The sequence below is a fragment of the Procambarus clarkii genome, chromosome 67, assembly GCF_040958095.1.
Source record: "Procambarus clarkii isolate CNS0578487 chromosome 67, FALCON_Pclarkii_2.0, whole genome shotgun sequence".
Classification (NCBI taxonomy): Eukaryota; Metazoa; Arthropoda; class Malacostraca; order Decapoda; family Cambaridae; genus Procambarus; species Procambarus clarkii.
In genome coordinates this window covers 28,019,868-28,043,200 of record NC_091216.1, presented here as the reverse complement: position 1 = coordinate 28,043,200, position 23,333 = coordinate 28,019,868, and the positions used below count along the sequence as shown (strand labels likewise).

Sequence of the window (23,333 nt, the reverse complement as noted above, 5' to 3'; positions counted from 1 at the left end):
GAAATAACACCTACTGCTTATATCACCCCTTCAATAAAGCGGCCCCATCAATAAAGCCTTGGAGGAGGAGGTGGTGGGGGGGTGTGCGGGGTGTCGAGGTGCACCTCAAGGGGCCGCTAAAGAGTGCAGCCACTCCCCGCACATTACTCAATAAAGTATGAGTCGTCAAGCTGCTACTCCAGCGAGTACCAATTCCGCCAAACACTAACATTGGCGTCAGCTACAGCTACCTCTCTCTCTCTCTCTCCCCCGACCCCGTCAGTTATGTCTCTAAAAAGATGTTATGACTTCAATAAAGAGGGTGCCATTGCATACTAAAAGATGCATACACATACACATACACATACACATACACATACACATACACATACACATACACATACACATATACATACACATACACATACACATACACATACACATACACATACACATACACATACAGCTTCTCCGTGAATTTGTCCACGACAAGTTGTGGGAGAGAGCTGCTGAGGGCTGAGAGAGAGCTGCTGAGGGCTGAGAGAGAGCTGCTGAGGGCTGGGAGAGAGCTGCTGAGGGCTGAGAGAGAGCTGCTGAGGGCTGGGAGAGAGCTGCTGAGGGCTGAGAGAGAGCTGCTGAGGGCTGAGAGAGAGCTGCTGAGGGCTGAGAGAGAGCTGCTGAGGGCTGAGAGAGAGCTGCTGAGGGCTGAGAGAGAGCTGCTGTGGGCTGAGAGAGAGCTGCAGAGGGCTGAGAGAGAGCTGCTGAGGGCTGAGAGAGAGCTGCTGAGGGCTGAGAGAGAGCTGCTGAGGGCTGAGAGAGAGCTGCTGAGGGCTGAAAGAGAGCTGCTGAGGGCTGAGAGAATCCAGCTGAGGGCTGAGAGAACCCTGCTAAGGGCTGAGAGAAACCTGCTGAAATACACCAGAATGAGATAACCAGAAACCAGAATGAAAGTCAATTAAATCAGAATACAAGGAACAGAAACCAAAGTGAGAGGGAAAAATATGCCAACAGAAACCAAAGTGAGAGGGAAAAATATGCCAACAGAAACCAAAGAGAGAGGGAAAAATATGCCAAAATAGAAGGAAACGATGACAGAACGAGGGAAGAGGAGCGAAACTAGATGTAGATGATTGTGTAATTCTCACAGGAATGCTGAGAATTACACAACAGTCTGCAAGAACAGAGATACTCTCACGGTTCAAAAATTTCCAAGAAAATAAGGACTCGTTTCCTCAAGAAGCTAAACCCCTGCTAGCAGTATACACAGTATACACAGTATACATTATGCTAGCGGTATATATAGAGTCTGTCCATCAAACGTGATTGTCAGGCAGTCTAAGGGCCACACGAACCAGGCCATTACTGCACACTAAGACATAACGATACGAGGGCGAGTATCGTCCGTGTGACCAACGATGCAATAGAACTAATTTATGGAAAGCGTTACGATATCCTGTTATAGTTTACTGTTATGAAAATAGGTCGGTAAAATGAGGAGGGAGAGTGAGGGAGAAGGGGGGGGGAAGAGGAGGGGAAGGTTTTTTTAAGGTCCTGATTCGTTCCATCTTGGCAGTACTTACTCCCTCACACCGCTAAAGGGGATGGAGTTGGAGGGAGGGATCTCCTTTCGTGTCATGATGGAGATTTGTTGAGTACGGTCATGAGGTGAGGGAAGCAAGAAGGAGGAGGAGGAGGAGTTTGATGGTGAGATAAATGGGAAGGGTTTGATGGAAGGGATGAGGGGAGAGAGAGGGAGGGAGAGAGGAAGATATTGATGGAGGGAGGTAGAGGGAGAGTGGGGAATAATGATAGAGAGAGGGAAAGCCAGGAAGGTAGGGAGGGAAAGATTGATGGAGGGAGCGAATGAGAACGAGAGAGAGAGAAAGAGAGAGAGAGAGAGAGAGAGAGAGAGAGAGAGAGAGAGAGAGAGAGAGAGAGAGAGAGAGAGAGAGAGAGAGAGAGAGAGAGAGAGAGAGAGAGAGAGAAGGAGAGCAAAGAGGAAGGAAGACGACTATCAGTGATGCTGTGTAACTCTCTTGTAACTATGATGTGTAACTGCTTCCTTACTGCCTTTTGAGGTTGGGAGGGGGAAGGGTGGAATTAGTGAGGGTTGATAGAGTTGGTGGGGGCGAGTTGATAGAGTTGAAATTTTACAGATCGGTGGAAATTAACAGAATTGATGTCTTGGTGGAAGTTAATGGGGGTCTTGATAGAGTTAATGGGGTTACCGGAAATAGTGGGGGGGGGGGTTGTGAAATTGATTGATTACAGTTGCTGGAATGGTTGAAATTGGTGTTCACTAATTGAGGTTGGTAAGGACTAGTGGAAATTGGTGGAGCGATCGAAATTGATGAGGGGAGTTGATGGAAGGGGATGGAAATTGGTTGAGTTGATGGGGGTTTGGATTGTTGGCTGATTGGAATATTTGCTGAGGTTTTGATTGGGTATCTTGCAGATATCTGGCCGATTCGAATTGACGGGAGTTTGTGGGAAGTTGACTGGGAGTTGATGTAGTTGGCGTAGGATAGCGGAAGATTGAAGACGCTAAGAATAGGAGACTGGAATGGAAAAAAATGTCAAAAAAAAAAAATATATATATATATATATATATATATATATATATATATATATATATAATGGGGTTATATATATATATATATATATATATATATATATATATTCTTCAAGAGATCTTCAAGAGAAGATCAAGTGTTCTTCAAGTGTTCTTCAAGAGATCCATAACCTTTAAGCACCTTTTTGCATTATTATTTTTGTATCAACCCATGTATATCTTGTAACCATCAAATGCATAATAAAGCACAAAAAATATTCAAGGAAGGGGGTGGTAGGAGAAAAGCACACAGAAACTGTATTGGAGGGGATCTAAACATTCCCTCTAATGCGTTATGCGTGGTTTCCTCCGAGGCTATGGGTCCCCCTTCTTCCAGCTAGAGGTGGTACTCTTATATATATATATATATATATATATATATATATATATATATATATATATATATATATATATATATATATATATATATATATATATATATATATATACATGTGCGTGTGTAAAAACTTAACTGTGCTCAGTGATCATAAGCACCATTCATTTTCACCCTTCAACACCACCCTTGACACGAAGAACGTGGTGAGGGAGATTCTCCCAGCATCTCCCCCATCCCCTAAGACTACATCTCCACCACCCCACCCCATCCCCACCCCACCCCCAACATTCTCCAACACCACCACCACCGCTACCGAGCTTCTGGAGGGAGGCTAATCTCCACTTGTGGCCCCGTTTTATCACGTTTTTACACACAGCATTTAATCAAGGTTGTACAAGGCGTATGCTCAAGAGTCATTTGCATTTTCTCATCTGGGAATTTTTTTTTTCGTGGGGGGGGCATTGCATCGTTGAGGGCGCTCGTTCTGATTCCCACTCTCGCGAGGCTTTTACTGTTCTGGAATTAATATCTTGGCGGAGTCTGAACGCTTGTTAGCGGCTGGAAGTGGTTCGTTACACAAGCCTGGGAACAGGAGGCAACAGATGAGTTCTCAACAGTAAGCCGTCTTTGCCTGCAAGAGGCGTGTATATAAGTTTGTTTTTTTTTCCTGTTTTTTTTTTTTTCTCTCTGGAAGGAGGAATGAATTTTTTTTGGTTATTCCTCTTGATTTTTTGTTTTTCATTCCTCTTGAAAATTTTGTTTTCATTCGCCTGGTTCTGTTTATCACGTTCTTCGTTTTTGGTGATTTGGGATATTTTTGGATTTTTAGGTTATAAGTTTGTTATTTATTTTATCCTACTACAAGCTTTTTGTTAATATAAGTAAATGTAACTCTCTCTCTCTCACACACACACACACACACACACACACACACACACACACACACACACACACACACACACACACACACACACACACACACACACACACACACACACACATACACACACACACACACACACACACACACAAACATTACTAGCCAAACAGTCCTCCCCCAAATAATCATTCCATAAACAGCTTTAAATATCCATAACATCTCGCTGCCATTCTGTAAACATCTGGAAAGATTAAACAAACTCCACAATAAAAAATAAACAATTGTTTACACTTCAGCCATTCTCTTCCTAAAATTAAATATATGAAAATCCTCGAAACTCACAATGACGGAGCGACCAAAACAAAGAAACTCACAATGACGGAGCGACCAAAACAAAGAAACTCACAATGACGGAGCGACCAAAACAAAGAAACTCACAATGACGGAGCGACCAAAACAAAGAAACTCACAATGACGGAGCGACCAAAACAAAGAAACTCACAATGACGGAGCGACCAAAACAAAGAAACTCACAATGACGGAGCGACCAAAACAAAGAAACTCACAATGACGGAGCGACCAAAACAAAGAAACTCACAATGACGGAGCGACCAAAACAAAGAAACTCACAATGACGGAGCGACCAAAACAAAGAAAATCACAATGACGGAGCGACCAAAACAAAAGCCAATCGGAATAATAGAATATATATACATCCGCGCATCGTCAAGCGTCTCAATGTAGCAGCGGCATTTTAACGTACGGTTTATGGGTGTTTTAGCCCCGGATGTTAAACCGGAAATGGCGACATTATTCTTTTCAAACCAATCTGCAGTAAAGGTTCGAATACAGAGAGATGGGATGGTTCTATAACCAGCTTTAGCACAGTGGTCTACGTCCTGGCTTTACAACTGGGCAGAGGCAGAAACGGTTGGCCACCTTTCATTCCATTTGATACATCTGGTTAGCTAGACCGCTGGGAGTTAACTAATTGTTGTGGGTTACATCTTGAGGAAGGGTCAGTAGTTTGGCCTTTGACCTTGATACAAGCCTGAAGTATCTATATATATCTATCTATATATATGTGTATATATATATATATATATATATATATATATATATATATATACATATATATATATATATATATATATATATATATATATATATATATATATATATATATATATATATATATATATATATATATATATATATATATATATATATATACGATTATAGGGTCTCGCGGCCGAGCGGAAAGCGTTCGAGGGTCGTAGTGCCTGGGGTTCGATTTCCGGCCGAGGCAGAAACAAATTCCGCACAGTTTCCTTCACCTGATGCCTATGTTCACCTGGTATCTTGAACAGCACGCTAGATTCCTTCCACGTAATTGTTAGTCTCCTCCAGTTCTCTAAAACATTCCTCTATTCTTCTGCCTCCTCTTCGTAAACTCTTTCCTTGCTCTGTATCTTCACCTCCTCTCCTTATCCCCTCTCTTCATCATCCTCTAGCCCTCATTCCCCTCTTCGTATTATTCCCCTTCTTGATTTCACCACATCCCTCTCATTCTCCCTCTGTCTGTCTGTCTGTCCCCTCGCTATTCCTGACTACCCTCACTCCCCCACAAACCCCCCTGGAACCCCCCCCCCTCACTCCCCCACAAACCCCCCTCGAACCCCCCCCCCCCCCCAGCTTATAGTAAGTGGTTCGCGTAGGAAATGAAACGACGCCGAAACTGTGGTAATTTGCGTTCGTAAACGCTCGTAATTGGTCTGAGCCGCCTGTGAGATGCGTAATTCAGTTTAGGTGTACACAAGACGTTGATGGTGGTGGCTTGTGTGTGTGTGTGTGTGTGTGTGTGTGTGTGTGTGTGTGTGTGTGTGTGTGTGTGTGTGTGTGTGTGTGTGTGTGTGTGTGTGTGTGTGTGTGTGTGTGTGGGTGTGTGTGTGTGTGTGTGGGTGTGTGTGTGTGTGTGTGGGTGTGGGGGTGGGTGGGTGGTTGGGTGGGTGTGTGTGTGTGTGTGTGTGTGTGTGTGTGTGTGTGTGTGTGTGTGTGTGTGTGTGTGTGTGTGTGTGTGTGTGTGTGTGTGAAAATATCGATTGCCATTCAAGAAACTTGTGTTTTTTCCTGTTGCAAGAGAGTGCCTCTAACGTCAGCGCCCTCACACACACACACACACACACACACACACACACACACACACACACACACACACACACACACACACACACACACACACACACACACCCACACACACACGCACACAAGACTCTGCCTTCTCGTCCTGACCTCTGACAACTGACAGTAGCGCGAAACGATCCGCCTCTCGTCCACTCAAGATTGAAATCCCCCAAGACGAAAACCAACAAAACATGAACTAACCCCCAGACGAGTCAAGAGGGCCCCCTTGCAGTCTGTCGCAGCCTGGGGAGGGGGGAAGGCCTTATGAAGGCTCAGAGACCCCCCCAATCCCTCCAAGGATTCCTCCACTGCAACCATGCGCCACCAAGATAGCTTAATTGGGCCGACTTGAGATGGCCAGATGGACGCTTTCGGCCACCATTCGTATGTATACGACGCCATGAAGAAATGCAAGAGCTTAATTGAACTCTGTTGCCAGCTACGAGGCTGGGTGGTGTCGGAGGAGGGGGGTCCATTCCTCTGTTATATTTCTCAAGGGACCTATGTGTACCTTGCAATATCCAGTGAGAATGCAATGTTTTTATTCAATTTCATGTTTGAAGATAACGTGGATTAAAAATTGTGGTGTTTTTAGTTTGTTTTTGTTATCATAAGAGGTTATCTATCCCTGCTCCGGTTGATATATTTGTCTTGGTGCTATCGGGGGCTCTTTAGTCGTGAAATATAATAAGAAAAATACTCTCATTCCCTTAGAGTGGAAAGCCAGCTGTGGTCCAAGAACTTATGTCCGTCTATTTGGCTATCTTAAGAGTCATCGCAGACGTGTGTGTGTGTGTGTGTGTGTGTGTGTGTGTGTGTGTGTGTGTGTGTGTGTGTGTGTGTGTGTGTGTGTGTGTGTGTGTGTGTGTGTGTGTGTGTGTGTGTGTGATCTTGGCACACAGCTGTGACCCTCTCCAGCCAAACCTCCTGTGGCCTCTCTGAAACAAAGTGCCAGGAAATGGCACTTTGTTTCTGTTTAGAACCACTTCAACTCTGTTTCTCTTATATTACTTAGGTGATCGTTATGTCTTGTTTTTTCCTAAATTAAGTGGCCAAGATCATTGGCACTCTGCATCTCAAGGCTTTGACCTTGGCACTCCTCTTAATTAATCATCATTGACCTTGGCACTCCTCTTAATTAATCATCATTGACCTTGGCACTCCTCTTAATTAATCATCATTGACCTTGGTATTTTGCCTCTCCAATTAATGAATATATTTGATATTAAACAGTACAGTTGTAATTAAACAATATTCTTGGAACGATAATTACTTTATTCCTCATGTACAAAACTCCTAAGAATATTTACATTAAGTAATATATATTGAATATATTGAATTCTTCGAATATATATCGTTTATTTTCGTTCATGTCGTGAAACGTTCATGTCGAAAATAGTTCTGATTGGACCAAACAGGAACAACGTTCTAACGACCACTTCTGACCTGAGAAGTCTTGCCTCTCGTCTCCAAGATCATAAGACCACTTTCAGAGTAGCTAAAATTACATCGAGTCATTAGCTTCGAGAGAGCAGTTAGTTCCTCCACCGTCAGTAATCAAAGTTGTTGTTGTTTTAGATTCAGCTACTGGGTAGAAACAAGTGCCAAGTAGCACGGGCTATGGTGATCCCGAAGTGGACTTGAGGAATCACAGGCAATCAAGAGCAGAAGCTGACCGTAGGAGTATATATATATATATATATATATATATATATATATATATATATATATATATATATATATATATATATATATATATATATATATATATATATATATATATGTCGTACCTAGTAGCCAGAACTCACTTCTCAGCCTACTATGCAAGGCCCGATTTGCCTAATAATCCTAGTTTTCATGAATTAATGTTTTTTCGACAACCTAACCTACCTAACCTAACCTAACCTAACGTTTTCGGCTACCTAACCTAACCTAACCTATAAAGATAGGTTAGGTTAGGTTAGGTAGGGTTGGTTAGGTTCGGTCATATATCTACGTTAATTTTAACTCCAATTAAAAAAAATTGACCTCATACATAATGAAATGGGTAGCTTTATCATTTCATAAGAAAAAAATTAGAGAAAATATAATAATTCAGTAAAACTTGGCTTATTAGGCAAATCGGGCCTCGCATAGTAGGCTGAGAAGTGAGTTCTGGCTACTAGGTACGACATATATATATATATATATATATATATATATATATATATATATATATATATATATATATATATATATATGTATACTACCTAGACTCCTGGATTGAATGGATTGAAGAGTGTGTTTGAAGCCTTGTATAGCCTGTGTGTGTGTGTGTGTGTGTGTGTGTGTGTGTGTGTGTGTGTGTGTGTGTGTGTGTGTGTGTGTGTGTGTGTGTGTGTGTGTGTGTGTGTGTGTGTCCGTGTGTTTGAGTCAAACACTTGAATTGTACATTACTCAATTTAATTACAGTTAGCGTTAATGAACTCGTACGTCGTCTAGAGTTTCCAATTGCCATCCGTAAGATCACTCTATCAGTAGACTAGACCTCATCTATCTTTATCTATCTTTTCAGAAATACTGAGCTTCCAGAACTTACATATATATATATATATATATATATATTTTTAATGTGGAATATTTTTGCATACTTTATACCTGAAGGGGCTATGTTTTACCCTACAATGCCTGTTACTATACATTTGCTAATTACCAATTAAACGCACTATTGTTTCAGCTACCTTCCATTTTATGGGAATTAGCTGTTAATCAACCCTGCATTCTTCAACTCATCTCATTACCAATCAATCTTCCTTGACAATTAAGTCAATACCAAAACTTTTTTGCTATTACTAAAAAAGTAATACTTATTTTTTTTGCTTTCAGGTTGACGTAAAGAGCAGTGAACACTCCCCCCCACAATGTCCATGGCAGAAATGAACACCCCCATCAATCCAAGACAACAACCCCAACCCTCCTTCAAGTGGGAGTTGTCCCAATGCCCCCACCAAGAGGAGGTGTCTTTATCTATCTCCCCCCCCTCTGGACAACGATCTCTATACGCTGCCCCCCAGGGATCATAAACGCATTTTATATTCACAGTGCGAGCAAGAGGAGAATTACAATATTCTCCACCCTGTGTAGGGGGGAAGCATATTATTTTCTGTGTATGTCTATGTGTATTTTTCTATGTTTTTCGTTAATATTTTATGTGTACGTCCAGAAAATATATATATATATATATATATATATATATATATATATATATATATATATATATATATATATATATATATATATATATATATATATATATATGTCGTACCTAGTAGCCAGAACTCACTTCTCAGCCTACTATGCAAGGCCCGATTTGCCTAATAAGCCAAGTTTTACTGAATATATTTTCTCTAATTTTGATTCTTATGAAATGATAAAGCTACCCATTTCATTATGTATGAGGTCAATTTTTTTTATTGGATTTAAAATTAACGTAGATATATGACCGAACCTAACCAACCCTACCTAACCTAACCTAACCTATCTTTATAGATTAGGTTAGGTTAGGTAGCCGAAAACGTTAGGTTAGGTAGGTTAGGTAGTCGAAAAACAATTAATTCATGAAAACTTGGCTTATTAGGCAAATCGGGCCTTGCATAGTAGGCAGAGAAGTGCGTTCTGGCTACTAGGTACGACATATATATATATATATATATATATATATATATATATATATATATATATATATATATATATATATATATATATATAGCAACATCCAAACTGGGCTGTTTTTTAAGTGGTGGTGCTTCCATTGGTTGTCCCATTTTAGGCCTATTGTGTTAGCAACAATAGAAATTGTGGATTGGAAGGAAAGGAATTGTCAATTATATTCATAAAGATATATACACAGAATTACTCTGAATGTATTTAAGCTGTATTCAAGAATGTATTCAATGTATTGTTGTCATTACTACTACCACTGTTGTCATTACTACTGTTGTCTATTACTACTACACGGTACTGTATCAATATATATATATAAATTCTCAATATGTAATTTATATATTTTATTTTATTTACTCCAAAACGTTTACAAATTTGCTTGACACTATTGTAAACCTGTTTACTGAAACCAGAATTATTACGATTTGTATAAGATGCTACGAATAAAGTTTCTGGCTCCGATTTTCATTGATTTGAATCCCATTATTCCGAACAAAGTTGGATAAGGTAACAATGGCCGTATTTTCAGGATATAGAATTATCAGGATGTGGTGAGTGAAGAGGAACTTTACCCTTGAAGAGTAATTAAGTAGAGACAATCTATACGTTCTCTAAAATAGGTGAGAAGCAGTTGTTTAACACCCACATATCTGAAAATATTAAGAAAGGAACGATGTTTCGCTCCGTCCTTAAAAGTATCAACAGACGACGTTTCGCTCAACCTTGTATTGGGGAAAATCACTATCAAGTAGTATTTCTATTTCAAAATATCTAATTGTGGAACTATTATTTGCCGACAGTCTTGTAACCCCGAGACGAGTTGGGTAAATAGCTGGAGAGTTGTTAGGCGTGCTGGTGGTGGAGGCTACATGTCGAAACCCACCAATCAGCAACACCCGACCCCCCCCCCCTCCCCACGTGACCGAAGAGAGGTCAACCAATTGGTCAACTAGGCAAGGGTTGGCGGAGGACAGAAGCAGTCTCGGCTCGGTCTAGCTAGTGTGAATATCGTGCTTGATAGACGTCTTGGTCTATCCTTCTATATCCTCGATCTACGAAACAGGATAGAAAAAAATCCTCGATAGAAAACGCTTCGTCAGTGCAGTGCTTATGTAAGTATTTAAAATATTAGATTGAAGAAATGGGAACAACGTTTTAAGGGGTGGAATTTTTATTTTTATTTGTTTAGGAAAGTTGTGGTGAAGTAGATACGAGTTGATTTAAATATATTTCCTGCTGTTTAGTTTTGATAGATAATAGCGGAGGGTATAATTTGTTTATCAGTATTGCATATCTTGACGTTGTAGAGTGGAGCCTTAGGCACTTGTGTCTGCCCGCAGGGCGCGGTGTGTAACGAGGGAGGGTGGTAGTTGAGTTGTTAGCATGTCGCCCCACGACACAGGTCCGGGCTGGTGATCTACGGCTTTGCTCCAGGAGGAGGAGGAGGAGTGATCCCAAACACCTGCCCCCCAAACCCCCATTATCAAGTGAATACGTTTCGATCCGTCTTGGATCATTGTCAAGTTAGGTCATCACTATATAATTGTGCCGAGATAACACCAGTTAGCCACTGAACCACGGCTCTCTGCGGTACTGTCTTATCACCTCCAAAATGTTATTTTCTTGAGAGACATGAGTCGATAGACACTCGTGTGAATTAGCTTCCTCTGATGAACTACAAGCATTGTATAGGAATTCAGTTTTTGCTGTAACTGGGATGTGATTTGTTGATCTATTGTGGCTAGTGAGAAATTGTGTTTGATGATCTATTATGACCAGTGGGCAATATGTTGATCTATTATAGCTAGTGGACAATATGTTTTTTGATCTATTATAGCTAGTGGACAATATGTTTTTTGATCTATTATAGCTAGTGGACAATATGTTTTTTGATCTATTATAGCTAGTGGACAATATGTTTTTTGATATATTATTGCTAGTGGACAATATGTTTTTTGATCTATTATAGCTAGTGGACAATATGTTTTTTGATCTATTATAGCTAGTGGACAATATGTTTTTTGATCTATTATTGCTAGTGGACAATATGTTTGCTATTCTATTGCACCGAGTGCATTTGCATAATATTCAATGCATTCATCTTTTACAGAGATATCTTATTATTACCATCATTCTCTAAGGCTGGGAGCTATACAAGTAAGTGCGATGTTTGTTTCTTGTCTGTGTATGTGTGTAGTTAATGAATAAAATGCACTTGGCTGAGATGGTGGTTCGCTGCACTTATAACCATAAATATATGATAACACTTTTTTTATAAGTATATGAAAGAAAAATTGATGATTATTTATGATTCTAATTGATGATTCAGACCAACGGTTTATTAGTCTGAATTGGTCAACTCGTCATCCTGTTTAGACTGTACTTTGTAACTATGTGTATCACGGTAGTTACGGTTACCTAATGGGCCAATTATGTAGTCCGGGGGGGAAAAATTAAGCCAAAAATCAAACTTTAATATTCATAGGCCTATTATATCCCATATATGGCCTCCTATAGCGTCCATTAGGCCTAGAATGAGTTAGGTTTCATTAGCATTATAAATACAAAAAAAAAACTTTGCCGGTTTTCCAAATTCAATAGTTGGATTATTGGGATTATATGGATTATTGGGATTATATGGATTATTCAGTAGGGGTTGGATTATTGCTCCTATGGCAACGTTTGCATCTTGGTCGTTGATTCACATACCAAATGTGCCCGGGGTTCGATTCCCGTGGAGGGGACAGGTGTAAACTGAGCAGTATCATAACATACCAAATGTGCCCAGGGTTCGATTCCCGTGGAGGGGACAGGTGTAAACTGAGCAGTATCATAACATACCAAATGTGCCCGGGGTTCGATTCCCACGGAGGGGACAGGTGTAAACTGAGCAGTACCATAACATACCAAATGTGCCCGGGGTTCGATTCCCACGGAGGGGACAGGTGTAAACTGAGCAGTATCATAACATACCAAATGTGCCCAGGGTTCGATTCCCACGGAAGGGACAGGTGTAAACTGAGCAGTATCATAACATACCAAATGTGCCCGGGGTTCGATTCCCGTGGAGGGGACAGGTGTAAACTGAGCAGTACCATATTGCTCTATGTACACCCCAGCGTGGAGGCCAAAGACCAGAGCAGTATACAGAGCTATGCAACATTCGACCATACTAATACCCAAGCTGATATACAGAGTTATATGTTTATTCGACATTTTTAACACAAATTTACAGTATCTACACCGCCTTTTTAATTTTTTTTACAGATATGTAGTTTTTTTTACATATAATTATCAATACATTAAATGCATAAATTATCCTGTAGAAAAATATATACATGTTATGTTTTTTTTAGCTCTCTTAACTCGATGAAAACTTTTCATATCAATTTTTTTTTTTTTTCGTGTGTGGGGTGGTGAATAGACATGTGTAGAGTGCAATGGCTGCCAAGTCGGGCAGTCATGTCTGCAATGTTTTGCGAGCTTGGCTGGGCTGTTTAGCTTTCAAAATAGCTTATTTAGCCAGCTTAGTGAACCTGTCCTCATGTTTTAATTCACATCACTTTTGGGGAGGCTTTTAAAACATTAAAAAACATATAAAAGGTTCGCTTTTGCCAGACTATTGCGGCCCAATAGGTTTGACCGCCAGGGGGACATTTATTTCACAGTTTGGCTATGAGGTTAGGCCTCTGGGCTGTGTCATACCACTCTGTGACTAAGTGGTTAGGCCTTGTACCGTCATCATTATGTATCAAGAAAAGCTCTTGATACATAATGATCTCCTCTATATCTCCTCTACCTTCTCTCTTGTCCTCCATCTCTGCCTCCTTTTCCATCCGTCACATGTTCTAACCGTGTTCCCTTCCCATCCTCTCTACCCCTCCCACCCCTCCCCTCTATCGGGGACCCTCGATCAACAACTCACATAAAACTCAAATGTCTCTACACACAACCGAAGCTTTTATTGTGTGGAACTTCAATCACAAGCTTCAAAAGATTGGCGAGTACCGCTGGAGATCCTTTGCCATTCGCCCTTACTAAAATTATCTTACAAGGAATAAAATCCGCCCTGATCTTAGCAGGCAGCAGGGCCAAGGAGATGTGGATCTTATGCCCTGATGGAGTAGGAACGATCCTAGAACATCATATACCCGCTTTGAGGAGTGCCTTTGGGCCAATCCAATCCCCTTTAAGACCAAGAGTTCATAGGGCCGAAGATCGTAAATTCTCAACTGAAGTGGATTGGATTCCCCCCTTCCTTCGATGTCCCCGAGCCCATAAGAAAAGCTCCCTGGAGGCTAGACAAGAGGTTTAACAAGATAATTCCATTGGTTACCTATCTATCAAGGGAGAAGAAGAGACTCCGGGTTTTTGACGGTATTTGGCCTCCTATTTCCCCCCCCTGTCAAATTCTGCCAGGATATACCGTCAATATGGACGAGGGAGAGAAGGGTGTAGATTTTTTTCCCCTAGGTTGAGGCTTACGTGTTTATATATATATTGCGGTTTTTTCCCCTCACCGTTGATATTATTTCCCCTCGATACAGGGATGTTTTGCATGTGGGAATATACTGTCCTTTTAGACGCCTCGCAGGAGAGTACATATAGGAATTTCTTGTAGTGATTTTCGTCTTCATCTAATGGTCATCACTTGTCCTGGTTGGTAAGGGGTCTTGAACACTTGTCCTGGTTGGTGGGGGGTCTTCAAACACTTGTCCTGATTGGTGGGGGTCTTCAAACACTTGTCCTGATTGGTGGGGGGTCTTCAAACACTTGTCCTGATTCGTGGAGGTCTTCAAGACTTGTCCTGGTTGGTAGGGGTCTTCAACACTTTTCCTGATTGGTGGGGGGACCTTCAAACACTTGTCCTGATTGTTAGGGGTCTTCAACACTTGTCCTGATTGGTAGGGGTCTCCAAACACTTGTCTTCAGTTACTGGGGGTTTCTCCTAATTCCTTTCCCTCCTCACATTCTTTTATCTACCCCATACTTCTCTCCTATCTTCTCTCCCTCTCTTCGTTCCCATTCTCTTCCTCCTTCTCCTCGGAGCATGGGGGTTCCCCCTCCCAGTCATCATCACCCAGTCTCTCCCATGTCTCCCAGAGAGCAACATCACTCCGGAAATTCGCAATAAGACTCTTTACAGGGAGAGTAAAATATGGACGTTATTGAATCATAAAGTTTACAACATCATGAGTGTGGATGAGATTTGGCGAGGCTGAGTCCTCTATAATTTTTACCGCGATAATAACACATAGCTGTATTCTGGCCTTATTTATGGGGGGGAAGGGGGGAGGGGGGGTTGATGGGAAGGGGGGGAGGGTGGTTGATGGGAGAGGGGAGGGATGGAAGGGGGAATGGTACATGATTGATTTTTTGTTTGTCAGGGATTCGTCTGTTTTGTGGGTTTTCGACTGTGTGTGTGTGTGTGTGTGTGTGTGTGTGTGTGTGTGTGTGTTTGTGTGTTTGTGTGTGTGTGTGTGTGTGTGTGTGTTTGTGTGTGTGTGTGTGTGTGTGTGTGTGTGTGTGTGTGTGTGTGTGTGTGTGTGTGTGTGTGTGTGTGTGTGTGCGGAGGATGAAGGGTGGTTGGGAGAAGGGAAAGCGTGTGAGAGTTTGGTGGGAGAGAGAGAGAGAGAGAGAGAGAGAGAGAGAGAGGGGGGGGGGAAGTAAACAAAGAGTCTCCCCCCCTGTTTACCAATCATCGCCACACCTTACAGACAGAGAGAGAGAGAGAGAGAGGCATCATCCATTAAAGCAATATCCCATAAGAATCCTTCAATGCAAGCGCGTGAATAGAAGTATATGTGTGTGTGTAGTGGATACACATGAGGTGTTTGCGTGCCTGGCACCCCTCCCCCTTCCCGTAGAGGCACTGTGCCACAGCCCCAGAGCTACAGTGCCACACACCTCCCAGAGGTACTGTGCCATATCCAATCCCTCCAATCTTCACGTCACACTGCCTCACACCCCCTCCCTCCCTCTCTCTCTTAATGAGGTTTTATTAATTAGGAGTAATTAAGATTGTAATGCACCGCTAAATCTTCCCCCCCCCCTCCTCCTCCTCCTCCCCCTACTAGTCAAGAGACATTTGGATCGAATTTACTTTCGCGTCCAGAGATCAAAATGAGTTTCGTAAGTCCCGCCTGTCGCTAAAATTATGCCAGCGATCATCTCTGGAGTGATTGGGAGGGGGGTGAGGGAGGGGGGTGTAGTTAGGTACGAACTGGTGTCGTTAGGGGAGGTTGTAACGAAAGGTGTCCTAGTCCTTGTGTTCGTCAAATAGGTCAAAAAAAGTAGTAGTAAAGTAAGGGGAAATACACAAAAAAGATGATCAGGTTTGTAAACTGTCTACTAAGATAAAAGTGATAGCGGAGGGGGGGGGGATGAATGTAAACTCGTGATTGCATTCTTCCCTTGCAGCCGTCATGTGGTTTACCTGATGCATTTATTTATTTATTTTTAAATTGAGTGGATGTAAACTTCTTAAGCAGGGCTCTGTTAGTTTACTTTTCAGGCATATCTTGGTGTATGTGATGAAGTTTGGTTGTGGTACTTTATTAAGTACACCTCCTATGTCCTGCCTACAAACCTCACGTCGTTGGAAGACGGGAGAGCTCGGGGAGACATGATCGCTACCTACAAAATTCTCAGAAGAATTGACAGGGGTAGATAAGGATAAATTGTTTACCACTGGTGGTACGCGAACAAGGGGACATAGGTGAACACTGAGTACCCAAATGAGCCACAGAGACGGTAGAAAGAACTTTTTCAGTGTCAGAGTAGTTAACAGATGGAATGCACTAGACAGTGATGTGGTGGAGGCTGACTCCATATACAGCTTATAATGTAGATATGATAGAGCCCAGTAGGCTCAGGAATCTGTACACCATTTGATTGACAGTTGAGAGGCGGGACCAAAGAGCCAGAGCTCAACCCCCGCAAGCACAACTAGATGAGTACAACTAGTTGAGCACACACACACACACACACCACACACACATACACACACACACACACACCACACACACATACACACACACACACACACACACACACACACACACACACACACACACACACACACACACACACACACACACCACACACACACACACCACACACACACACACCACACACACACACACACACACACACACACACACACACACACACACACACACACACACACACACACACAGGCCAACTGCTATAATAACACAAGCTAAAAATTAGCTTGATAAGATATTTAATCTGGGATTCTTAACAGTCAATCACAGATCAGCTCCATCACATCCCCCCTATTAGACGGGGAAATTAGAATATATATATATATATATATATATATATATATATATATATATATATATATATATATATATATATATATATATATATATATATATATATATTTCTGGATGAAGTACTTATTAAGTGAAGTGCCTTGTTGAAACTTAAGACACTGGAGTACATCTTAGCGACTGAGAGTGTTAGTGAATGACTCCATTACCACAAGTGGGTAGTGATCACTGGAGCGTGTACATGTTGGCATTAGAGCTGGCACTTGCAGGCCATCCGCGGTGCCAGGAGTGCCTTGACGCCTCGAGGTGGTGTGCCGAGTGCCACTTGAAATGTCTCAAGTGTTTACCTCTCTAGGTCACCACGATGCTACCAAAGGCCGCCTCACAAGTGAGGGAAGGGGGGGAGGGGGGGGGGGAGGGGGGGAAGGATAGTCTATTCAGGCTTCATCCTCCTGTGCGGTAATCCTTATCCTCCTCTTCTTCCTCCTTCTTCTTCTCCTTCTCCTTCTTCTTCCTCCTTCTGTTGTTGTTAAAGATTCCGTGCTACCTGGAACAGAGTACCAAGTAGCACGGGCTATGGTGAACCCATAGTGCCTTTAGAGGGCATTTTTTTCCTCCTTCTACTCCTTCTTCTCCTCTCACCCCTCCTTCCTCTTCCAATGATAACCAGCACATGAGTTCCTACGATAACCAGGTCAATGATATCATGCGTTTCTGTGAGTATTTTTGAGTTTGCAAGAATTCTTGACTATTTATGAGTGACTTTAGGAAAGCTTGTAATGCCTGTATTGACTCCAGCCACCTGGACGTGTCGGTAGATGAGGTGGTCTTGCTTCTTGCGGGTCTGCGTTCGATTCCCCGATATTGTTACGAGTGGTTGGGCACTGTTCTGCGTTCTATCCCAGCTCCTTGTTCTCCTATTCCTTCCGAGCGGTGTTTAGTCTCGCTGGAAGATTTAGAGTTGAATACTTCTTGCACGGACAGCGGAACTGGTCAAGGACCGGGCCGCGGGGGCGTTGAGCCCCGAAAACATCGCAAGGGGAGTCTTGGGTGTGAGTTCGAGTCCTTTAAATGCCCATTAAGCGTTCAGGAAATCATTTTGACTTCTACAAGCTCAAGGACTTCAGAGAGAATGGCATTTAAGAGGGATATCTCTTGAAGTTCTCCTTAAATTCTTATCAGTCAAATTTTCACGAGGTTTGAGTATCTTTGAACTTTCAGTGTCTTTGAGTATCTTTGAGTATCTTTGAACTTTCAGTGTCTTTGAGTATCTTTGAACTTTCAGTGTCTTTTGAGTATCTTTGAGTGTCTTTGAACGAACCTTCGGTTGTTTACGAATCCAAATGAGAGTATCTTGAGGTTCCTGTGAACACCAGTGTCTCCCTCGGTGTTTATCGTTAAAGTCCGTTAGAGGCCGTTAAAAGCCGTTAAAGTCCGTTAAAGACCGTTAAAACCGTTAAAGTCCGTTAAAGACCGTTAAAACCGTTAAAGAAAAGAATCCTTGTGAGCTACCTAGCTAGAATCTGAGAGTTCCATAGTGAGCACCTGAGTGTATGTCCTTGAGGGTGAGTGTGTGAGAGGCGTGGTCAGGAAAAGTGTGTGTGTAGCGTGTCCGGGTGTGCCAACACACTCCGTGCGGCTATTGTCCATCAAGGTTTCAAATTTCCCGCCAAACTGTGAGGTAAACATTGGCGGCTTCTCACCCCCTTATCCTAATGACTGTCTTCCCGCCTCGCGCCCCGGCTTGGACCTCAGACCCTTTGATATTCGTCTGAACGGAAAAATAGACTTGATTCTTTGTTCCCTTTCCGCCCTCTGGAGGATAAATCAGAGGTAAGCGAAGCCGAGGAAAGATCGGGGTCAAGGGTCCACGAGCCGCCAGGATGACCAACGGAGATGAAAGCCGTTGAGGTTCGCGGTGTTAGCGAGCTAGAGGAGTTCCCGATGCATTTTGAGCCCGGTCTGAGGACAATGGGAAAAGTCGGTTTGTTTATCGTACCTGCTGAAGGCTAATGTATCCGAGGGGCCTTTATTTTTGCCGGGGAACTGTGCCGCCCAAAGTGGCTGGCCAGCCATTAGGATCTGGAGAGAGTATTGGATGGCGTCTCTCATCTGTACCTCTTTGGCCGAAGGAAAATCGAAGTGGACATCTTCGACAATCCGGAGTCTCAGTGTCCCTTTCCCTTCCCATCCCACACGCTCCCTAACACAAGACCAAAATCGACTTAGTTCACCTCATGTCGAAGAGTTATCAAACCCAAAAAACAACGGGTAATGTGTAATACAATCCGGCCTCGCTGGCCGGAACGGAAACCAAGGAACAAGGAGTTCGAAGGCCGAGACAGGGGCAAGGGTTCAAACGAAGGACCCAGACGGTGTGTTTGTCCGATGGGGCCGTTAAAAATATCACGTTCAGTATCACTTTCATCGTGTAATTTCCCGCAGTCTGATCTTATGAGCGAAGAAGGACGGCAGTGTAAATATTGGTTCTGGGTTGTATGAGGTGGTTGGGGGGGGGGGTGAAGGGAGGGAGGGGGGGGGGAGCCATGTTGTGGGAGAGAGAGGGAGGGAGGTGGAAGGGGATAGGGAACAGTGAGAGCTATGTTATGAGGGGAAGGGAGAGAGAGAGAGAGAGAGAGAGAGAGAGAGAGAGAGAGAGAGAGAGAGAGAGAGAGAGAGAGAGAGAGAGAGAGAGAGAGAGAGAGAGGGAGAAAGAGAGGAAGAGAGAGAGGGAGAAAGAGAGGGAGAGAGAGAGGGGGAGAAAGAGAGGAAGAGAGAGAGAGGGAGAGAGAGAGAGAGAGAGAGAGAGGGAGAGAGAGAGGGAGAGAGACAAAGAGAGAGAGAGACAGAGAGAGATAGTGAGAGATAGTGAGAGAGAGAAAGAGAGAGAGAGAGAGAGAGAGAGAGAGAGAGAGAGAGAGAGACAGACAGAGAGAGACAGAGAGAGACAGAGACAGAGACAGAGAGAGAGAGAGAGACAGAGAGAGACAGAGAGAGAAAGAGAGAGAGAGAGAAAGAGAGAGAGAGAGAGAGAGACAGAGAGAGACAGAGAGAGACAGAGAGAGAAAGAGAGAGAGAGAGAGAGAGAGAGACAGAGAGAGAGAGACAGAGAGAGACAGAGACAGAGAGACATAGACCATGTGGTAGTAGGAGAAGGAAAAGAATGTAGGAGAATAAAGAAACTATATATATCCTAAATCCTTATATCCCCGCCTTATCCCTTCCCATATAATGGTATATAATCCCTAGGTACCATCCTCCTCAATAATCACCTCACATATTCCAAGACAAAATATCCACAAAACAACAACTGCAAAACAATGTAAACCGGAAAAAAAACACCTGCAAGAGGCATTAATTAACACGAGACGCTCTATATAGAGCCCTCAGGTGCTCTACCAGAACTTTTTTCCTCCACAAAAGCGACGTCTTAACCTTAGAGACATTCAGATTAAAAAAGCATTAAAAAGTGGGATGGAGAGTGTTATTTACACCGAGGTCGGGTAGGAGGAGTGGGGGGCGGTGGGGGGGGCAGCGGTGGGGGGCGGCGGTGGGGGGCAGCGGTGGGGGGCGGCAGAGGGGGGGTCGGGTATGGAGGCAAAGGCGGAAAAAAATTCAAATCGTGTTGCAAAAGAACTTAGGCCAAAAAAAAGAAACGCTAACTGCATCCTCTTACGACCCCTTTGTATTTTACTTTTACCTGAACGTTGCCTTCCACTTTGAAGTCGAGCTAATTAACTATTCGGTCTTCTTCCAATTAGACTAAGAGACAAAAGAAGTTTTTAAAAAAGGGCTCTTTGGTTAATAAGTAGCCGAGAGCTCTTTTTATCTGATCGGGGGAGGAGAGAGGGAGAGGTTTTAGAAGAGTGAGAGAGAGAGAGAGAGATGGAGATAGAGAGAGAGAGAGAGAGAGAGAGAGAGAGAGAGAGAGAGAGAGAGAGAGAGAGAGAGAGAGAGAGAGAGAGAGAGAGAGAGTGAGAGAGAGAGAGAGAGACAGAGAGAGAGAGAGAGAGAGGAGGGAGAAAGAAAGACAGAGAGCACAAGGATAGATCTTTTCTCCCTCTCTCTCTCTCTCTCTCTCTCTCTCTCTCTCTCTCTCTCTCTCTCTCTCTCTCTCTCTCTCTCTCTCTCTCTCTCCCTCTCTCTCTCTCTCTCTCTCCCTTCAAGAACATCTCGGTAGAAACTCTCCCTCACTCGCCCTCCCTCCAAAAATACCCCCAGGAAATACCAGTCTGAACGCGCCTTTCTGACCTTATGCCATTCACGTATTTAATAATGTCAAAAACTTGGGCTTGTATTGGCCGGTCTCGTGTCCGCGCTGATGTATTCACCACTCTTAAAGTTGTGACTTATTTTTGGGTGTCTTCCAGAGGCGCAAATCTTCTTGGTGTTTGTGGGGTGTAGGTGTGTATGGGTGGGGGTGTTGGTGTGTATGGGTGGGGGGTGTAGGTGTGTATGGGTGGGGGTGTAGGTGTGTATGGGTGGGGGTGTGGGTGTGTATGGGTGGGGGTGTAGGTGTGTATGGGTGGGGGTGTAGGTGTGTATGGGTGGGGGTGTAGGTGTGTATGGGTGGGGGTGTTGGTGTGTATGGGTGGGGGGTGTAGGTGTGTATGGGTGGGGGTGTAGGTGTGTATGGGTGGGGGTGTAGGTGTGTATGGGTGGGGGTGTAGGTGTGTATGGGTGGGGGGTGTAGGTGTGTATGGGTGGGGGTGTAGGTGTGTATGGGTGGGGGTGTAGGTGTGTATGGGTGGGGGTGTAGGTGTGTATGGGTGGGGGGTGTAGGTGTGTATGGGTGGGGGTGTAGGTGTGTATGGGTGGGGGTGTAGGTGTGTATGGGTGGGGGTGTAGGTGTGTATGGGTGGGGGTGTAGGTGTGTATGGGTGAGGGTGTAGGTGTGTATGGGTGGGTGTGGGGGGGCGTTTGTGTGTGGGGGTGTTTGTGTGTGTGGATGGGGGGTGTAGGTGTGTGTGGGTTGGGGTGTAGGTGTGTATGGGTGGGGGTGTAGGTGTGTATGGGTGAGGGTGTAGGTGTGTATGGGTGGGTGTGGGGGGGCGTTTGTGTGTGGGGGTGTTTGTGTGTGTGGATGGGGGGTGTAGGTGTGTGTGGGTTGGGGTGTAGGTGTGTATGGGTGGGGGTGTAGGTGTGTATGGGTGAGGGTGTAGGTGTGTATGGGTGGGTGTGGGGGGGCGTTTGTGTGTGGGGGTGTTTGTGTGTGTGGATGGGGGGTGTAGGTGTGTGTGGGTTGGGGTGTAGGTGTGTATGGGTGGGGGTGTAGGTGTGTATGGGTGGGGGTGTAGGTGTGTATGGGTGAGGGTGTAGGTGTGTATGGGTGGGGGTGTAGGTGTGTATGGGTGAGGGTGTAGGTGTGTATGGGTGGGGGTGTAGGTGTGTATGGGTGGGGGTGTAGGTGTGTATGGGTGGGGGTGTAGGTCTGTATGGGTGGGGGTGTAGGTGTGTATGGGTGGGGGTGTAGGTGTGTGTGGGTTGGGGTGTAGGTGTGTATGGGTGGGGGTGTAGGTGTGTATGGGTGGGGGTGTAGGTGTGTATGGGTGGGTGTGGGGGGGCGTTTGTGTGTCGGGGTGTTTGTGTGTGTGGATGGGGGGTGTAGGTGTGTATGGGTGGGGGTGTAGGTGTGTATGGGTGGGGGTGTAGGTGTGTATGGGTGGGGGTGTAGGTGTGTATGGGTGGGTGTGGGGGGGCGTTTGTGTGTGGGGGTGTTTGTGTGTGTGGATGGGGGGTGTAGGTGTGTATGGGTGGGGGTGTAGGTGTGTATGGGTGAGGGTGTAGGTGTGTATGGGTGGGGGTGTAGGTGTGTATGGGTGGGTGTGGGGGGGCGTTTGTGTGTGGGGGTGTTTGTGTGTGTGGATGGGGGGTGTAGGTGTGTATGGGTGGGGGTGTAGGTGTGTATGGGTGGGGGTGTAGGTGTGTATGGGTGGGGGTGTAGGTGTGTATGGGTGGGGGTGTAGGTGTGTATGGGTGAGGGTGTAGGTGTGTATGGGTGAGGGTGTAGGTGTGTATGGGTGGGGGTGTAGGTGTGTATGGGTGGGGGTGTAGGTGTGTATGGGTGGGGGGTGTAGGTGTGTATGGGTGGGGGTGTTGGTGTGTATGGGTGGGGGTGTTGGTGTGTATGGGTGGGGGTGTAGGTGTGTATGGGTGGGGGTGTTGGTGTGTATGGGTGGGGGTGTAGGTGTGTATGGGTGGGGGTGTAGGTGTGTATGGGTGAGGGTGTAGGTGTGTATGGGTGGGGGTGTATGTGTATTAATTATTTGTGTCTGCAGGATTGAACTCTTTAACGCCACTTTTCTAACCGTGACTTGTCTATTATACTGACTCATACCTACT

At 44.2% G+C, this 23,333-nt stretch overlaps 1 long non-coding RNA gene across 1 annotated transcript in view; it reads left to right on the top strand.

Annotated features, from left to right (window-relative positions):
* Window positions 1-9,188, top strand: part of LOC138355328 (uncharacterized) — a 150,699-nt gene extending 141,511 nt beyond the window's left edge. Inside the window, exon 3 of the long non-coding RNA XR_011223920.1 lies at window positions 8,857-9,188. This is a non-coding gene — a long non-coding RNA (uncharacterized lncRNA). The remainder of the gene's footprint in view (window positions 1-8,856) is intronic.
* The last annotated feature ends 14,145 nt before the right edge of the window (window positions 9,189-23,333 follow it).